The 16872-nt window shown below is 46.2% G+C and overlaps 1 protein-coding gene and 1 non-coding gene across 2 annotated transcripts in view; one reads left to right on the top strand and one right to left on the bottom strand.

Annotated features, from left to right (window-relative positions):
• Positions 1-16872, top strand: part of LOC124716667 (activating transcription factor 3) — a 537090-nt gene that overhangs the window by 353264 nt on the left and 166954 nt on the right. The window lies entirely within an intron of this gene.
• Positions 8928-9002, bottom strand: Trnas-cga. The gene has a single exon. It is a non-coding gene; the product is annotated as a tRNA-Ser (tRNA).

The raw sequence follows: 16872 nt of genomic DNA, 5'->3' as shown, positions 1-16872 counted from the left end.
GATGAAAGGAACGTACCGTTCTCGCCGCCATCGCCTGGCAACGCACACGCGAGCACCCTTGTCATTGTCCGCCAGCATTCGCGGCAACCACCTTTAGGACACTTTTCGCATTTTCACGTCTTCATGTGCACAGATCCAACGGAAATACCAACTTTGGTGACGATGTGTTTCACGTTCATTTGGGGATCCTTCTAAAAAGCTTTCCCCATTTGCCCGACCGTGTCGTCGGTGTGTGAGAGAGAGATTGTCTCGGTTTATGGTCACACAACGTTCTGCCTTCTTTGAACAGTCGCACCCACGAACGCAAATTACACTCAGCCATGACACCGTCACCAAATGCCTCAATTGGTGATGAATTTCCATCGCTGTCACAGCACGCAGTGAAAACGAATAATTACATGCTGTCCTTTTAATGTAAAGACGTCAATTTAAGCATCAATTACAGTCCTTACTCTTGCTGCTGCTACTAGAGTTATGTGCGCAGTATAGTGCTGCCATCTCTGTTGCGCATTCACAGAGAGTTTAAAAAAAGCCGCGTTTTTCTGTTTCCAGTCGTAAAACAAAAAAAAAAAAAAAAAAAAACCGGAGGTGCTATAACTTGAATGCATCTCGTTGTTCTTTTTCAAATACAAACTTGCTTAGGGACATATTTGTTAGATCCAGCCTAGTCGTCAATATGGGGTGTCTAGGAAACCTGCTTTCTCGGATCGCCAGACAACATTCAAACAAATTCATGTGTTTTATTATAAAATGATAAAATACAGTATTTTAGTTTGTGTTACACAGATATATCGCGAGCAAAGGACGACATGCAAAAATAAGAAATCTCTACAGCATAACAGTTGTGCAAGTGATTAGACGTGATGCTTCTATCCAAGTCGTTAGTCTTGAAGCTGCGGTAGAACTGGCCGCTGGTGTCGCGTTGTCGTCCTGGAGAGGGCTTCGTCAGCGTGCAACGGGCTGAAGTCTGCTTGCTGTATCGTTCCCGGCTGGCGTGCCGGCGCTTCACTTTACGCCGTAACAATATCGTCACGTAGGAGAAGGTGTAATTAGATAAATGACGAACACAAACTTCACTTAACGAATGTTTGTTCACCACTTGCACATACAATAGCGGGGAGCGAACTGCCTCCGGCCAGAACACGTACGGTGTATATACAGCTACAGAACATTCTAGTACAATGTTTCTTGACATTTGTGAATACTTCTAGAACGTGCTCGAACCGAATATAGAAGTTAAAATTGCACAGTGCAGGTGACTTTTGAACTCACGACCCTCCATGCAACACTTTAGTAGCATAACTACTACACCACGGTGCTACTCAGCTTCTTTTGCGACAATATTAGTAATATTCCGACTTCGGTCTCAATTCTTGATTTTCGAAAGCCTCCAACGTGTTTCGGAGCTGCAACTGGAGTTTCAAGGACTGTGTCGACATAATGGACGTCCCATCTGCATCAGTTTTTCACATAACAGTAACAGGACAGAATTGTTAGATTTAACGGGAAAACCTGAAGAAATGAGATGAGGTATTGTAACATAGGCTTATAGCCGCGTGCGACCACACAACATTCGTCTTCTGCATTGATGAAAAACTTTCATATTCGCAGTTATTTTTTGAACGATTTAACATTTTTATGAGAGTAGTACTCAGATGATGGATAGTCAACATATTTTGTCATGATTGCGTAGTGTATTCGTTTCTGTTTCCATAGTTTGATGAAATAAAATAAGAAAGGAAATGTAACAGGTAACACTTTCTGTTTACATTCTTACATATTCAACACGAGATTTGATTAGCGTATTAAAATACAGAGTGACTCTCAGTACTCATTACAATTCACTACTTGTATTGCCGAGTGTGTCATTTATAATTGTTGAGATTCTAACATAGTAATAAGTTCACATTATTTTAGTTATGCGTACAGATGAAATGGAACAACTATACCTGAAAAGTGACTGTGAGAACAGCCTGGGGGTTATTGAGAACGGTCGTGGTGGGAGAGGGGGGGGGGGGGGACGGAGGTCGAGTTCACAGGTGGTTGCTTGTCTACATCTACATATACATGGATACTCTCCAAATCTCATTTAAGCGCCTGGCAGAGGGTTCATCGAACCACCTTCACAATTCTCAATTATTCCAGTTTCGTATAGCGTGCGGAAAGAACGAACACCTATATCTTTCCGTACGAGCTCTGATTTCCCTTATTTTATCAAGGTCATCGTTTCTCCCTTTGTAGGTCGGTGTCAACAAAATATTTTCGCATTCGCAGGAGAAAGTTGTTGATTGGAATTTCGTGAGAAAATACCGCCGCAACGAAAAACGCCTTTGTTTTAATCATGTCCAGCCCAAATCCTGTATCATTTCAGTGAATTTCTCTCGAATATTTCGCGATAATACAAAACGTGCTGCCCTTCTTCGAACTTTTTCGATGTACTCCATCAGTTCCATCTGGTAACGATCCCACATCGTGCAGCAATATTCTAAAAGAGGAAGGACAAGCGTAGTGTAGGCAGTCTCCTTAGTAGATCTGTTAGATTTTCTAAGTGTCCTGCCAATAAAACGCAGTCTTTGGTTAGCCTTCCCCACAACATTTTCTACGTGTTCCTTCCAATTTGAGTTGTATGCATAACATATGATAAGTAGTTGTTACTACAGTACGTTACAATGTCACCAGGTATAAATTACACACTTAGTAACAGAAGCAGTATATAGTGACGAGTATTTTGAGTCGCTTTGAATGTTAATAAGTATGTCAGACGTGTTGATTATGTAAGAGGGTAAAACTAAAATTTTTAATTGCAAATCCTCTAATAAATTTCTTGTTTTGTTTCATAAACCTATGGAAATGGAAATGATAGGAAACTGGAGTTCTCTATCACATCACTGTAAAAATGTTGTAGTCCATGGCTAGAGACATTTTATTTTAGTATTGCCATAAACATCTTAAATCATATTGTAAGAGAAAATGTGGCAGTTTTTTCCCGAGCGCAAAAGACAAAGTTATGTGGCCAAAGACGGTACTTCGCTTGCTTCACTTCTGTAACATTTATCTCACTAATCCCGCTTGAAACAGTTTCTCGTTAAATGTAACACCTGTGTCGTTCTGATACTGCCAAACCGTTTGCTGTTAACAGCGTAACGGTCTGGCTGTGACGCCTTAAGACCGCTGCCGACAGATAGCGGGGCAGCGTCGGAATGCGTTATAGCATTGGCAGGGAAAGGTGAGGAAGTATCGGGAAAGTGGGGTTTTTCGAGTGTCCATTCTTAGAGTGACGTACACGAGACGGGATGGAATGCACAGACAGCCGATTTTCCGTACGCCACAGAGTCTGACGTAGAATAAACGTGGCATCTCGTCCTCAGGTTGGCCAGAAGGTTCACGGAGTTGTGCATTCAAGATAATGCACATTCGTTTGAAAAGCCCATTTCGATTAACATTCCGCCCCCAGTACATCCATCTGAATACAGGCAGTTACTTCCGGCAATGTTACATCCATCCCTATACAAACTGCGAACGTTTGTAGTTGCCCAACTGAAACTGATAAAAACTGGGTTTGGTTTAAATACATCGGCTACATATAGGGAAAAAATGTTCTGTTTAAGTAACTATAGCTCCTTGCTGAAAGTCTCTGTAAAATATCTAAACTAACTTTTTTCGTAACTCCACAGAAAGAGTAACGTTTCTTACGTGTCCAAACAAAGATTCCTTTTCACTTATTTTGTAGATTGCAGAGAAAATGCACCTTATTTGAAACACGCTATTTATAAATATATGGACACTTTGTCTGCATGTAATTTTGTAATAAATAAACGGTTTTGTCTTTCTGTTGCAGGTGAGTCCTGTGAGAATGTCGACTATTCTCCGTACGCTGCCTTCTTTGGACCTTAACCTTGGTAATATTGCGCAACTAGAGTATTATTGTGTCCCTAGCTGTAGTCCTAACACAGTTGACTATTTCTCTACGGCTCTATTCGTGTTACGAGGGCTGTTCGTATACTAAGGTCCGATAGGGCGCGAAATGGAAACCACCGTGAAAATCCTACGAAGCTTTGCAGAGGTGTGTTGGGCCGTGTCTCCAGTATGCCAGTCGATCCCGTCACAGAGATTCCCTTGATTTGATGCAACCCCACAAAACGCACCTGTCATGCAATTCCTTCGTCATGACAGTTGTCGGCCACACTCTGCAGGGGCAATGAAGACGCTCCTGCAGCGTTTTCGGTGGGAAGTGTTCGATCACCCACCACACAGTCCTCTGAGTACCATCTCTGCTCGCATCAACGACGTTTTGGCACACACAACGAACTGCACACGAGAAGTGGCGGAAAGCAGAGGCAGCTGCCTGCTGTGACGGCGGTACTGGAAAGTTGATTCAGCGTTACGACAGATGTCCAAGTGGGAGCAGCGAATGTGTAGGGAAGTAGCTGAATGGCGGAACTGATTGTTGCAAGTAAAATAGTTCTAATTTTCACTCTGGTTTCTATTTTGCGATCGATAGGACCTTAATAAACGAATAGCTCTCGTATTTAAATCCCATTTCTGTCCTTACTTTTAGTTTTTGACTATTCAAGAAAAAAACGTAAAAATTTAAGTTTTTATATTATCTGTTTTGTTAGGCGCAACCCTAAATTGCTTTCTCCGGTACAACTTGAGTGTACTGCTATGGTAGTTTAACATTTCCATTGTTATTACTCAGGGTAGACATTTGTGACAGCCTGCAATATAATATCATAAAAATGAAAAGAAAAAAAAACACTCAATAGTGCAAGTTCGTGCACCGAGAAATACACTAGGAACAATAAGTTGTTGCCACTTTTTGTTCAAATATGCGTTCCCATTAGCGTTCCCGACTTCTCCCGCAATTTCGAATTTCGGAAGGATAACCCACACACACACACACACACACACACACACACACACACACTTTGAATACTAGCGCCATCACACAACCAAAGATGACCAACACCAGCTACCGATAGTGAAGATGTTGAAGAACGAGTGACCTAGCATTGGCTCTGCCCCTCTGTTTTTTGGCAAGGGAGGGATCAGGTTTCCACGCAGAATTTTAGCAGAAACCTTCATCTCTATTTGCACGGTTAGCTGGTTACTTACCTTCAACTGCTTCCTTAGAAACACTATCCCAATAATTGGAAATGCATGCCAGAATCTCCGTGTTATATTCCATAGGATGATGGGAGCAAACACAAAGTTCTGCAACAGCCAGTTTGCTCACTGTCGATAAATTCTGTAGTTGGTGTGGTGGTGTTGGCGTTTACAGTGTGTGTGTGTTAACTTTTTGGAATTGCTCTGCATACCAAGGTTGTAAATTTCCTTGTACAGTGTTTTCCTGCTGCAGTTTTGCCTTGAAAATAACAGGGTAGTCTTCTGTCGAAATATCGTCAGTTCCCGACGTCAGCCGGCTGTATTCCCGCTAAGTTGCCTGAACACTGTATAAACCGAGAGAAACTCAGGTCGTCGTAGCCACAAACAAAACTTTTTTTAGATCTTATCTTGACATTTGTTTATCTACATAGTCGTCGTTCAAATTTAAACATTTGTTGCAGTGCTCCACAAGCTTTCCTGTGACTTCTGCCAAGATGTTGAACCAGGTACTAACGTCGTCCTTCAGTTAAGTGACATTTTCACACTATCTTCTGCCGAAAAAAGAAGTGCTTGAGTTGAGGAAAACTGGTGGTAATCACTCGGAGCCAATACGTCTGTAGCAATAATAGTGAAACAGTGTTTTGAGATACTAGCCGAACTCCCTCTCTCGTTCCCATCTGTCTGTTATATAGAAAGGGGCATCATAAGGAGGGCTGAGACATCCTTCAGTCCTTCTTCACAGTGAATCGCGCACTCTTTCAGGTGCTCCCCTTTCCATTAGGATTGCATCACAAGCATCAGTTGCGGGCTTCTATAACGTCTGCACATAGGTAGCTGGGTTGAGCATATGGCGATGCCTCTAAATGTCGTCGTAGCCACAGGGTCAACGGGTTCAGATGTGGAGAACGAGGAGGCCGCGCTACCGAACCTCCTCGACCAGTCCATCGCCTATGGAACGTTGCGGTGAGGTAGAGACCTTCCCTTGACGTAGAATCATTAAACTTGGCAAGAAAAAGAGTTTCACGGTATAGGCAAAGGAAAGGCTCAAAAAATTGCTAATTTTTAATTATATCAGACGAAAAAATTATACCTTTTGTCATTTGTTATCCGACTTCAGAAGTGAAATATAAAACATCCGCGAAGGTCTTGTAATGCCTGGGACCGGTACCTTGCCGTTACAAATGTCGACAACAGGAAAAAACTCTCAAGATCCTCGGTTCCCAGAATGGATCAGCTGTCTGTATACGTAATTGATTTTGCGTGTAATGTCCTACTCGCACACAGCCAATTTTTTATCCGAAATAACGATACTAATTTCCGCATGGTGCTTGGCATAAAATTACTCAGGATGTAATTCGAGAGTTCTTTGCATCCTCACTTTGCGAACTGCTACTGTACGTACTCCGTGTATATTTAGGTGTATCCATTTACCCATATGTTGTCGATTTTACCTAGTTACTGATAGGTAACAACATGTGTCCCCCATGTCGCTGCGTTGTCGACATTGTGGGACACCTACACCCAGTTGTACGCATACCACAATCCGCATGTTGCGAAGTACAACTTGTTCCATTGTGTTGTCAGTGCGTGGGTTGTGAGGGAGTGACAACAGGCGTTATCACGTATCTCTGCTGCATGCGCGCTCTGTAGAGTTAACTGCTTGAGAGCAGCGTACTTTACGACTTTCCTGTGTCGTCTCCGTTTACGTAAGTGGCGACGCCTACGTACCGAAGACAGCATTTCCGAGCTGTGCCGATGCACAACAATCTCGAAATTATGTAGAAGAAGTTCGGTGTACGCATGTAAACTAACGAAGTGACGTTAGGGGATGAACCCATCATAGGATTTGAAGTCAGTACGGCGTAAGTCACAAAAAAGATCGAAAAACTTGCCCTTGAAGATTATTGCAGGATGCAAACATAAAATGTAAGTTGCATTGATGTTTTAGTAAGTAAATCAAATACATTTTATTAAACCTTCTGTTTCTACATATTTGGACTGACGCCCCCTGCTCTCTTCTTTTTGTACGTCCGGGCCAGTACGAGGACCTACTTGATATATATTCCCAGGACGAATATCTAGCGATTATCGATAAAGACAGCTAAAAATCGTCTAGATTCTCGATTCCCTGCGTGGATGAACTGTGTACCGTACATAATTTCTACGGAACCCTCAGTGTGTGAACTCGACTCACACTTGACCAGTTTATGTGTATGTATAGATTAAGCAGAAACAGATTTAATTCCGGAAGTGGTGGCCCGTTTTAACTGTCACAGCGTCACGCGCTCTGTGAACTTTCCGGGCGGGGCTGACACGCTTTATTTACAAACTAAAGCCCCAGAAGTGTGCGGTCAGCAGCGGAAGCTGTTATCTCGTCCGAGAGCACAAAGACGCTTCGGCGGAGTCGCTGAAATGGCAGCGCGCAGGCGACGTTTCGACACGTGTGTACACTGTCGTCTTCAGGGGTCTCGGGAGCAGCGAGGCGTTGTCACGCACGCGTGCCAGCTGGTCGGCGGCGAGAATCAAAGAGACCGGTCCAATCTGGAGTGGCTGGCACGCGCTAACAGGCGTGTAATTAAAAGCTAGTTGGCGGCCAGCACAAGGGGGGCGTGGCACACACACACACACACACACACACACAAAAAATGGCTCTGAGCACTATGGGACTCAACATCTTAGGTCATAAGTCCCCTAGAACTTAGAACTACTTAAACCTAACTAACCTAAGGACATCACACACACCCATGCCCGAGGCAGGATTCGAACCTGCGACCGTAGCAGTCCCGCGGTTCCGGACTGCAGCACACACACACACACACACACACACACACACACACACACACACAGACATTGATCCCAATGTGTCACACGCACCTCATCTCAGCTGCCTAGTTCCCACAAATCTGCGCTCGAAAAGTGAGGCCAAAGCGAGATGGCGCACTGGACACTGATTTGCAGGCGAATGTGGTTTTAACTGGCATTCGGCACGTGCCTGTTCAGCCATCTCAACACCGGAAGTGGTATAATCCGCCTGCGTGGCCGAGGTCGCACGCTTGTGCGGTGGTGTTCAACTCAGGGGTAAGCCAGTTCGAATCCTGGATGCGGTTAAAAAATTTCACTGCCAGTATTTGGCTGGTAGGGGGAGGAGAGGTGGCGCAGACTTTGTGCTAGTGTCGTGGGTTCGATACCAAACTTCTCCACAGTGTGTCACCAGGTGGGCGTGTGTCACGGTTGATTATGATCCGCCCATCGAACAGGGGCGCTGAGCTCGGCGGTCTCCTTGGCGCTCTTCGAGAGGAGCGGTCTGTGTGCCGGCACCGAGTTTCACACTGCCCCTTTTCTCATCATCACTATCATCATCATCGTCATCATACAGCACAGATATTACACTCCACACACACACACACACACACACACACACACACACACACACACACACATTTACTATAGAAGTATTGTAATGCAACATGTTGTAAATAAATAAACAAAAAAGTGGGAATAGTATATTAAAGTTTGTTATGATAATTCAAAGTAGGCAGTAGTTTAAGACGAACTCTGGTACTATGTTACATAGGCTTACACTATGTTACATAGGCTTGAGAAAAGACTGATTCTGACACGGAACAAATCTTACAACGAGAGTGCACCGAAGAGAGTAAACTAGACTGAAATGGGACAGAGGATAAACACGTAGTATTCTAAAAAAATCCTACTGATAACACAATAAATCACGATTGCCGTTGGTAAACATTCGGAATAATCCCAATAGAATCCATATTAATGACTATATTTTTAAAAGAAGAACAAAATGTTAAAACTGTGTGCCCGACCGAGACTCGAACTCGGGACCTTTGCCTTTCGCGGGCAAGTGCTCTACCAACTGAGCTACCGAAGCACGACTCACGCCCGGTACTCACAGCTTTACTTCTGCCAGTATCTCGTCTCCTACCTTCCAAACTTTACAGAAGCTCTCCTGAGAACCTTGCAGAACTAGTACTCCTGAAAGAAAGGATACTGCGGAGACACTTTTAATCTGCCAGGAAGTTTCATATCAGCGCACACTCCGCTGCAGAGTGAAAATCTCATTCTGGAACAAGATGTTACTTTGTATGTCAAAAGCTGCGGACACGGAATTGAATATTTGTACAGATCTATAAGTACCCTCTAGACAGAACATGACAACGGTATACAAGAACCAGATTTCGGTATTGCTGCCACACATATAGACACTCCTGTATTCATTCAATACATATATAAGGTACATAGTGACGTAAGCAAAGCCACGCGATACCTGTAATACCGTCTCGGACCGCCTATTGCCCGATGTACTGCAGCAACCCCACACGGCACGTTGGAAGCCCGCTGCACAAATACTGAGCCCCTGTAGCCGTCCTCAATAGCAAAAGAGTGATGTCGGTGCACGAACTGGCCTGTCCACCACGCTCGATCAGATTCGTGCGGGGCGGTCTCGACGGCCAAACAACTCGCGCGATTTGTCCGGCAACAGGTGACAGTTGTGGCCCGGTGTCGCGGCGCTCGTGCCCTCTACACGTAGGGGCCGCTGCGCTGGTGTCGCGTTGTCGTCCTGGAGAGCGGCCGGTCAGCGTGCCATTGGCTGACGGCTTCTCGCAGCCGCCTCTTCTCTATCGTTCGCAACTGGCGTGCCGGCGCTTGCACAGATGCTCTCCAAGTAGCCGAACATAACCACTGCTAGTGAATGATCGGTTTCGTTGTACCAGAGAAACCAGCCCATTCCTTGTAAACACAGTCAGCAGCGCCTTGCACAGACTGGGTCCGTGGCTCGGTGCGGTCTCCGCCACACTCACACCCTACCACCAGCTCTTACAGTCTGAGATCGGACTCGCCTCAGCAGACCAGGGTTTCCCCGCCGTCTCGGGTCCTGTCGGTACGGTGACGAGCCGAGGAGAGGCGCTGCACGCGGTGTCGTACTGTTAGGCGGTCATCTGCTGCTCAGACTCTCTAATGCCACAATTCGCCGCACTGTCGTGACGGCTACGTTCGTCGTACGTCTCACATTCCTTTCTGCGGTCAGTTCACGCAGTGTCACCTGTCTGTGAGCTCTGGCAACTCGACGCGAACACAACTGCTCTCGGTCGTTAAGTGAAGGCCGTCAGCCACTGCGTTGTCCGTGGTGAGAGGTAATGCCCGAGATCTGGTATTCTCGGCACACTCTTGCCACTGTATATCTTGAAATATTGAATGCCGTAACGATTTCCGAAATGGAATGTCCCATGTCTGTAGCTCCAGCTACCATTCCGCGTTCAAAGTCAGTTAATTTTTGTCGTTCGGCCATAGTGACGTCGGAAGCCTTTCTCAGGGACCAGCCGAGTACAAACGACTGCTCCGCCAGTACACCGCCCTTTCACGCCCTGTGTGCGCGACACCGCCGCCACCTGTGTACGTGCATATCGCTGTGCCACGAGTTTTGTCACCTCATTGTACGCGAAGAGGCTCAAAGTTCCCAACCCTACTGAGTAGCACGTGGGAATAGATTCAGTTAATCGAGCGTTCACCGTCGCTCGGTATTCCGAGACCATTAGGTTAGCAGCGGCGGGAGCTATATCTCGATGTTGGCACTCTTAACGAACTCCTACAGTATTTTATGCGTTGCAACATCTTTGGGTGCAAACAAAGCTGCTTCGAAACTGATAACCGAGAAGCGGAAGATTACTTGCAAAGTCTCTTATGTGATACGTGTTCCGAAGAAACTGTAGGGATATACGGTTTGGATCTTCTTCCTCCACGCCAAACACATAGATGATTTCAGACGTGCTATAACTGTCATGTGAAGCTCCTTGACGTTTGTGTCTGATTATACCATCGTGGGTCGAATTAGAGCGTAGTGACTGCCTCTGACTTTAGATGACCTCTTGCTGGTCCGACGACAACCGCTTTCTGAGCACGGTTATCGCTCCTGTGAGAGGGAGTTTATCTTATTTATGAGCTAGATGTAGAGATGCTTGCTTTTCCAGGACGTCTACACGTTCATTTTCAGGTGTCCCAGCGTGGTCTTTCATCCGTACCATCACCATGTTGCGGTACTTCTGCTGCAACCGAAACACAATGTCGGCAGTTGCTACAACTATGGGCTCGATAGAGCTGTTATGATGGTGTGTAATCAGTTATAGGGCTGACACACTGCCGATTTTGGGTCTGCCGTGGTCGTCTGTGCGAGTAGCAGCGCTTCCAAAATGGCAGTCGGCTCGGCTGTCATAACGTCGAGTATGGCCCCTGTTTGTACAGGGCCTGGTCTTTGCTTCGGCGTATCCAGTGGGCAGTAACACCGCCGTCACTAGACTTGGATCCATCTGTACACACTAAGCACGCATCATGATAGTGAGACAGTAGTTCCATTGCCGTTGCGTAAGTTGGGTCCTGGTTTCCTGGCATCAGTCTGCAGAATCCAAGTTTCGTATCGCCTGCTGTAATGGGAGGATAATGGTTCAAATCCCATTTTCGTAGTACTGTATTAAGTAAACTCCGACGGTGGTGCCCACGAAAAGGAAACGACAGACTTCAATCCCGAGTCCTCTGCCGGCCGGTGTGATGGAGCGGTTCTAGACACTTCAGTCTGGAACCGCGGGACCGCTACGGTCGCAGGTTCGTATCCTGCCCCGGGCACGGATGTGTGTGATGTCCTTAGGTTAGTTAGGTTTAACTAGTTCTAAGTTCTAGGGGACTGATGACCTCAGATGTCAAGTCCCATAATGCTCAGAGCCATTTGAACCATTTTTTGAACCGAGTCCTCTCCAAACAAACCTGACGTTTCGTCCGTAACGAGGTCCTCGTTTACAGATGTTAAACTCTTACGTTGCTGTCTTAGTTCGTGCAAAACCATTAGAGTTGCCTATTGGAAACAACTCCATTGCTGTTCATTATGACCTCACTGTTTCAAAAGTCAGTGCGGTTTGGAAGCTTGTGAAAATAGTGATGCAAGGTGCAATTGTCTGTCCGAAAACAAATGAAACACGCAGAAGACACGGTCGGTTGTCAATATACCGTTGAACACGTACACAGCATCTGCATGTTTGTTAACAAACAGAGTTGCAATGCTGTGTGACGTCACCACAGCGCATTAATGTTCGTGCTTAGCCTTGTCAGCCGGCCTAGCGGGCTGTGCATGTGGAAACGTGCTAATAAACAGTTAATTACAACATTCCTTTCATTCATCAGTGACCGAATATTTGCCGGCAAGGAAATCTTGATTTTTTCGAGGTTGTGCCATTTTTGTGTGGAGCATATTTATAACATCCACACTTGATTGGTTAGATCTTTTCTATCTTCTGGATGTTCGCTGCATGTGGGAGGGTATATCACCCCAATATAACAGAGGCGTGCAGGGAAACATGCGTGACCCAATCTTACTGCAGTAAGTGATGTCACATGTCTTCTCGGAATATCCATCTGGCAATACCGCCCTGTTGTTGGGATAGTCTGCTGGACTGAAGCGAAGGAAAGGCCCTTTTTCTGCTTCGATATTTACCAGTGCTGTTCTCATTGCCCGTATGTCTCTTTTCTTGAAACGTGGGAGAAGTCTGTCTGAGTACGTAAGTTGTGTAAGTAGGGGATCCCCTTCTGAGGTTCTACACCTGGACCACGGTCGCGTGTGTCGTGTGGCGATTCGCGATCAGCCGGGCGAGCAGGTGCTCGACACACGGACGCAGGTCGATGGGAGCAGTGTAACGCCGTCGTGGAGAGACCCTCATTCTGCCTCCTATCTGATCCTCTGCTGGCAGTCGACAGGTGTGCGCCACGTGCGGAGCTTGTTGACGACCGACTGCATCCCTTCCTGCTGGACAGAGTCCCCAGCAGAGATGGCATCTGCCAGCTGAATGACACGGGCCGCAGCCGCGTTGTAGTGCTCTGAGCAGAATCATACTGAACTTGTCATGTCTCGGCCAGCACTTCCGCATGGTGAGGAACACCCTATCTGGCGCCACCTCCGTGCCTAAAAACCACCGGGATCGAATTTATGGGAATTGCGTGACTTCTCTGGAAACACATTAAGGTATGGCTCAAATGGCTCCGAGCACTATGGGACTTAACTTCTGAGGTCATCAGTCCCCTATAACTTAGAACTACTTAAACGTAACTAACCTAAGGACATCACACACATCCATGCCCGAGGCAGGATTCGAACCTGCGACCGTAGCGGTCCCGCGGTTCCAGACTGTAGCGCCTAGAACCGCTCGGCCACACCGGCCGGCACATTAAGGTATTTTCGAATCCACGCCACGCAGAAGCGCTGCTGTATTGCGTTCCGTGGGTGGACCAACACACTGTTTAGCAGTTGGTGATAACGTTTTAGCTCTTCAATGTAGATAAATATGCAGTTACTGTTAACTTGTTCATAGAGGCATGTAAGAAAATGACGACGTGTTGTGTGTGTGTGTGTGTGTGTGTGTGTGTGTGTGTGTGTGTGTGTGTGTGTGTGTGTATGTGTGTGTGTGTGATGTGTGGTGATGATGCTGATGATGAGAACGTTGTGTGTTCTAGCGGTGACGAATATATGTGTGATAGTATTTTTAGGAGTATGTGTTGTGTTGGCAGAAGAGCCAACACCGTGTTACTAGTGGAGACCGAAATGCACGCGTTTTAGCTCACGCAGGCTGGCGTGAGGAGGGAAGAACTATACTGAGATGAGGTCTCGAACATGACAAGGAATGAGAATTGAGAAAGCGGACCTAATTAGTTTGAAACTTAATTTAATCCATTAATAATGAACGTTGCTCTTGGCGGTACATGATGCACAATATTATTAGTTCAGAATACATTCTTGAAGAATATGGCGCCTTGCTAGGTGGTATAGCAAATGACGTAGCTGAAGGCTATGCTAAAGTGTCGTCTCTGCAAATGAGAGCGTATGTAGTCAGTGAACCATCGCTAGCAAAGTCGGCTGTACAACTGGGGCGAGTGCTAGGGAGTCTCTCTAGACCTGCCGTGTGGCGGCGCTCGGTCTGCAATCACCGATAGTGGCGACACGCGGGTCCGACGTATACTAACGGACCGCGGCCGATTTAAAGGCTACCACCTAGCAAGTGTGGTGTCTGGCGGTGACACCACAGTATGAGTGCTGCTGTAACAGCACTGCGGCCCAGCGATGCGTCAACAGCTGAAATGTCAGACGTCTGCGAGTAGCGTGTCGCTGCGACGCTGGGACCTGGGACGCAGCCGTCTCCGAGGGACTGCGTGGCGTCACTGCAGGGCGCGCAAGAGGAAGCTGAGCTCACGGCGCGGCCGACCGCAGCGTGGGCCGAGCGCGTCGTGCGTGCTACTGGCAGCTCCACTGTGCACACACGGGCCTCTGGACTTAAGTGGAGCGACGCTGGCGAGACGCCTCTGCGGCAGAACGGACGCGGCGAACGTGCGACAGTGAACGAGAATTCTCTCTGGCGTAAACGGTGGGAGCACGTAAGTAGACAGCAATTTCTCGTGTTCGGTTCGTATTCGCTTGTGTTCGCCAGTATTCCACTGGTTGTCGATCTTTCACCGAATCGTCAAAGGAATTTCGCGTCCTCTTCGCTTTGTCGCTTGCGGCACAGAGAGCTTTCGTCTCCCATCCTGTCTGCCGTTTTCGCTGTCGACATGCGTGGTGTGAGCGGGGATTTAGCCGAAGGAAATGTGATGTTACTGACAGAAGAATGTAGATATCATAGATGCTTCTGGGATCCAAAAGACGAAGAGAAAGAAATTTCATTGCTAGAAATTTGCCGAACCACTCAAAAGTAAAACTAGTCACGTGGAAAAGAACACGGATCAATCAGAAGGTCGTACAGTGGGAAATGAAGAAGCGCAAACTTTACATTTATTTTCATAAAAACGAAAAGCGCAAAACGTTTCCTTGAAAGTAAACAAGTGACAATGTATATCTATTACGCCGATTTAAATTAAAAATTTGCGAAAGCCGGCATCATCTTCTTACGTAAGTTCAAGGTTTCTGTAATTTTACGCGGCACATGCATGACTCGCACCTGGAATCCGACTGCCTGTAGTGATGTGGGCCGCTTCGAACTGAGCCCCTATGGCCAGCGCAGACGACTCCCGAGACGAGGAATGCCAACCAGCCTAAGGTGTCACCCCACCCGCCGTACGGCTCGACAACCAGCAGTAGTGGTCCGGGCTTCCATTTGACTTCAGACCAGGACTGTCTGGTTGTCGCGCGCGGCGCCATTGCAGCACAGCGCTACGATGACGATATTCTTCTCCCCGTTTTGTTGCCGTTCGTGGCAAGCCACTCTGGGCGTACATTTCAGCAAGATAATGTCCGACCGCACACGGCTAATGTTTCGGTTGTTTGTGTCGGTGCTCGCCAAACCCTGCCGCGGCCTGCAACTTCGACGTCTCCCTCCCCAGCCGAGAATGTTTGGAGCGTTATGAGCAGGGCCCTCCAACCAACTCCGGATTCTGATGATCTTAAGCGCCAATTGGACAGAACTCGGCACGATATCACTTAGGAGGACACGCAACAACTCTGTGAATGAATGCCGAGCCGAATAACTGCTTGCGTAAGAGCCAGAGGTAACCAACATCTTATTCACCTGCTCAATTTGACATGCTCTTGAACAAATCATCCAGTTTTTCAGAAATTGTAGTCATTCGAACAAGTACGTGTAAATCACATCTACCGATTTCCGTCCTATTCCGATAATTCCATCGCGGAGCGCCTTTACTTTAGTCTTACAAGGGGAGGCCGCCAATTGTGAAATTCAGATTCGATTCATACTGCGCATAATAAAAGCTCATGGCCAGAGGTGTAATGTGGCAAAGCACCAAGATGCACTTCTCAGCCGTTGTCGAGAAAATCGACAGTTAAAAGAAACCATTGCGGTGAAATACTCTCTACGATTAACAATTTTCTACAGCGCCATGGCGCAGCGGTAAGCGCTCGGGTTCGTAATTCGAAGGTCGCCGGTTCGAATCTCGCGCCGTGCAATTTTTTTATTATTAGTTTTTTGTAATTTATATATATATATATATATATATATATATATATATATATATAAAGTATTAATGAATTGCTTATGCATGTTGGTGAAGGCGGATCGGTCTCCAATTGTATCGCCTCCATTTTTCCGTTTTTTTAACAGGGTGTACCAAAGCTCTCCCGTCCGCACTGATTTTCGACATTGTTACAAGTTGCGCTAGGGACCGCATCTACCTTCTTTCGAAGTTAGCAGGCAACTACGCTGTTATGCGGCGGCTCGTTTCGGCCCATTCAACAACTGTCCTTCAAGTGTAACGAGCGAGTAACGGAGTTTATATTTCATACCTGCCACAGCAAGTTTGTGTTCGTGGGGTCTCTATTCTAATTCGAACGTTTGACTTACGCTATACGTATTCGTTTCGGAATATCGTTTCTACGTCTTCCGTTAACTATACGTGGTTAATATTATGAAGATAATTAATAACATTTGTGAAATACAACTTTGTTTTCGGAAAACATAATGATGTTCGAAGTCGCCAGTTTTTCCACGACAAACGACTTTCAACAACTTATTATATGCATAATTGTTGCAACTGATTGCCGGGAATTATATATATATATATATATATATATATATATATATATATATATATATAATGTGAATTACAAAAAACAAATGCTTAAAAAAAAAGGTAGCAAGACGCGAGAATCGATCCGGCGACCTTCGGATTACGAATCCGACCGCTTACCGCTGCACCACGACGGTGTAGAAAATAAGTAATCGTAGAGAGTATTTCACCGCAACGGTTTCTTTTAACTGT

Source organism: Schistocerca piceifrons, chromosome 9, assembly GCF_021461385.2.
Source record: "Schistocerca piceifrons isolate TAMUIC-IGC-003096 chromosome 9, iqSchPice1.1, whole genome shotgun sequence".
Lineage (NCBI taxonomy): Eukaryota > Metazoa > Arthropoda > Insecta > Orthoptera > Acrididae > Schistocerca > Schistocerca piceifrons.
Note: the sequence above shows the minus strand (reverse complement) of the source record. Positions and strands in the feature narration are given on the sequence as shown.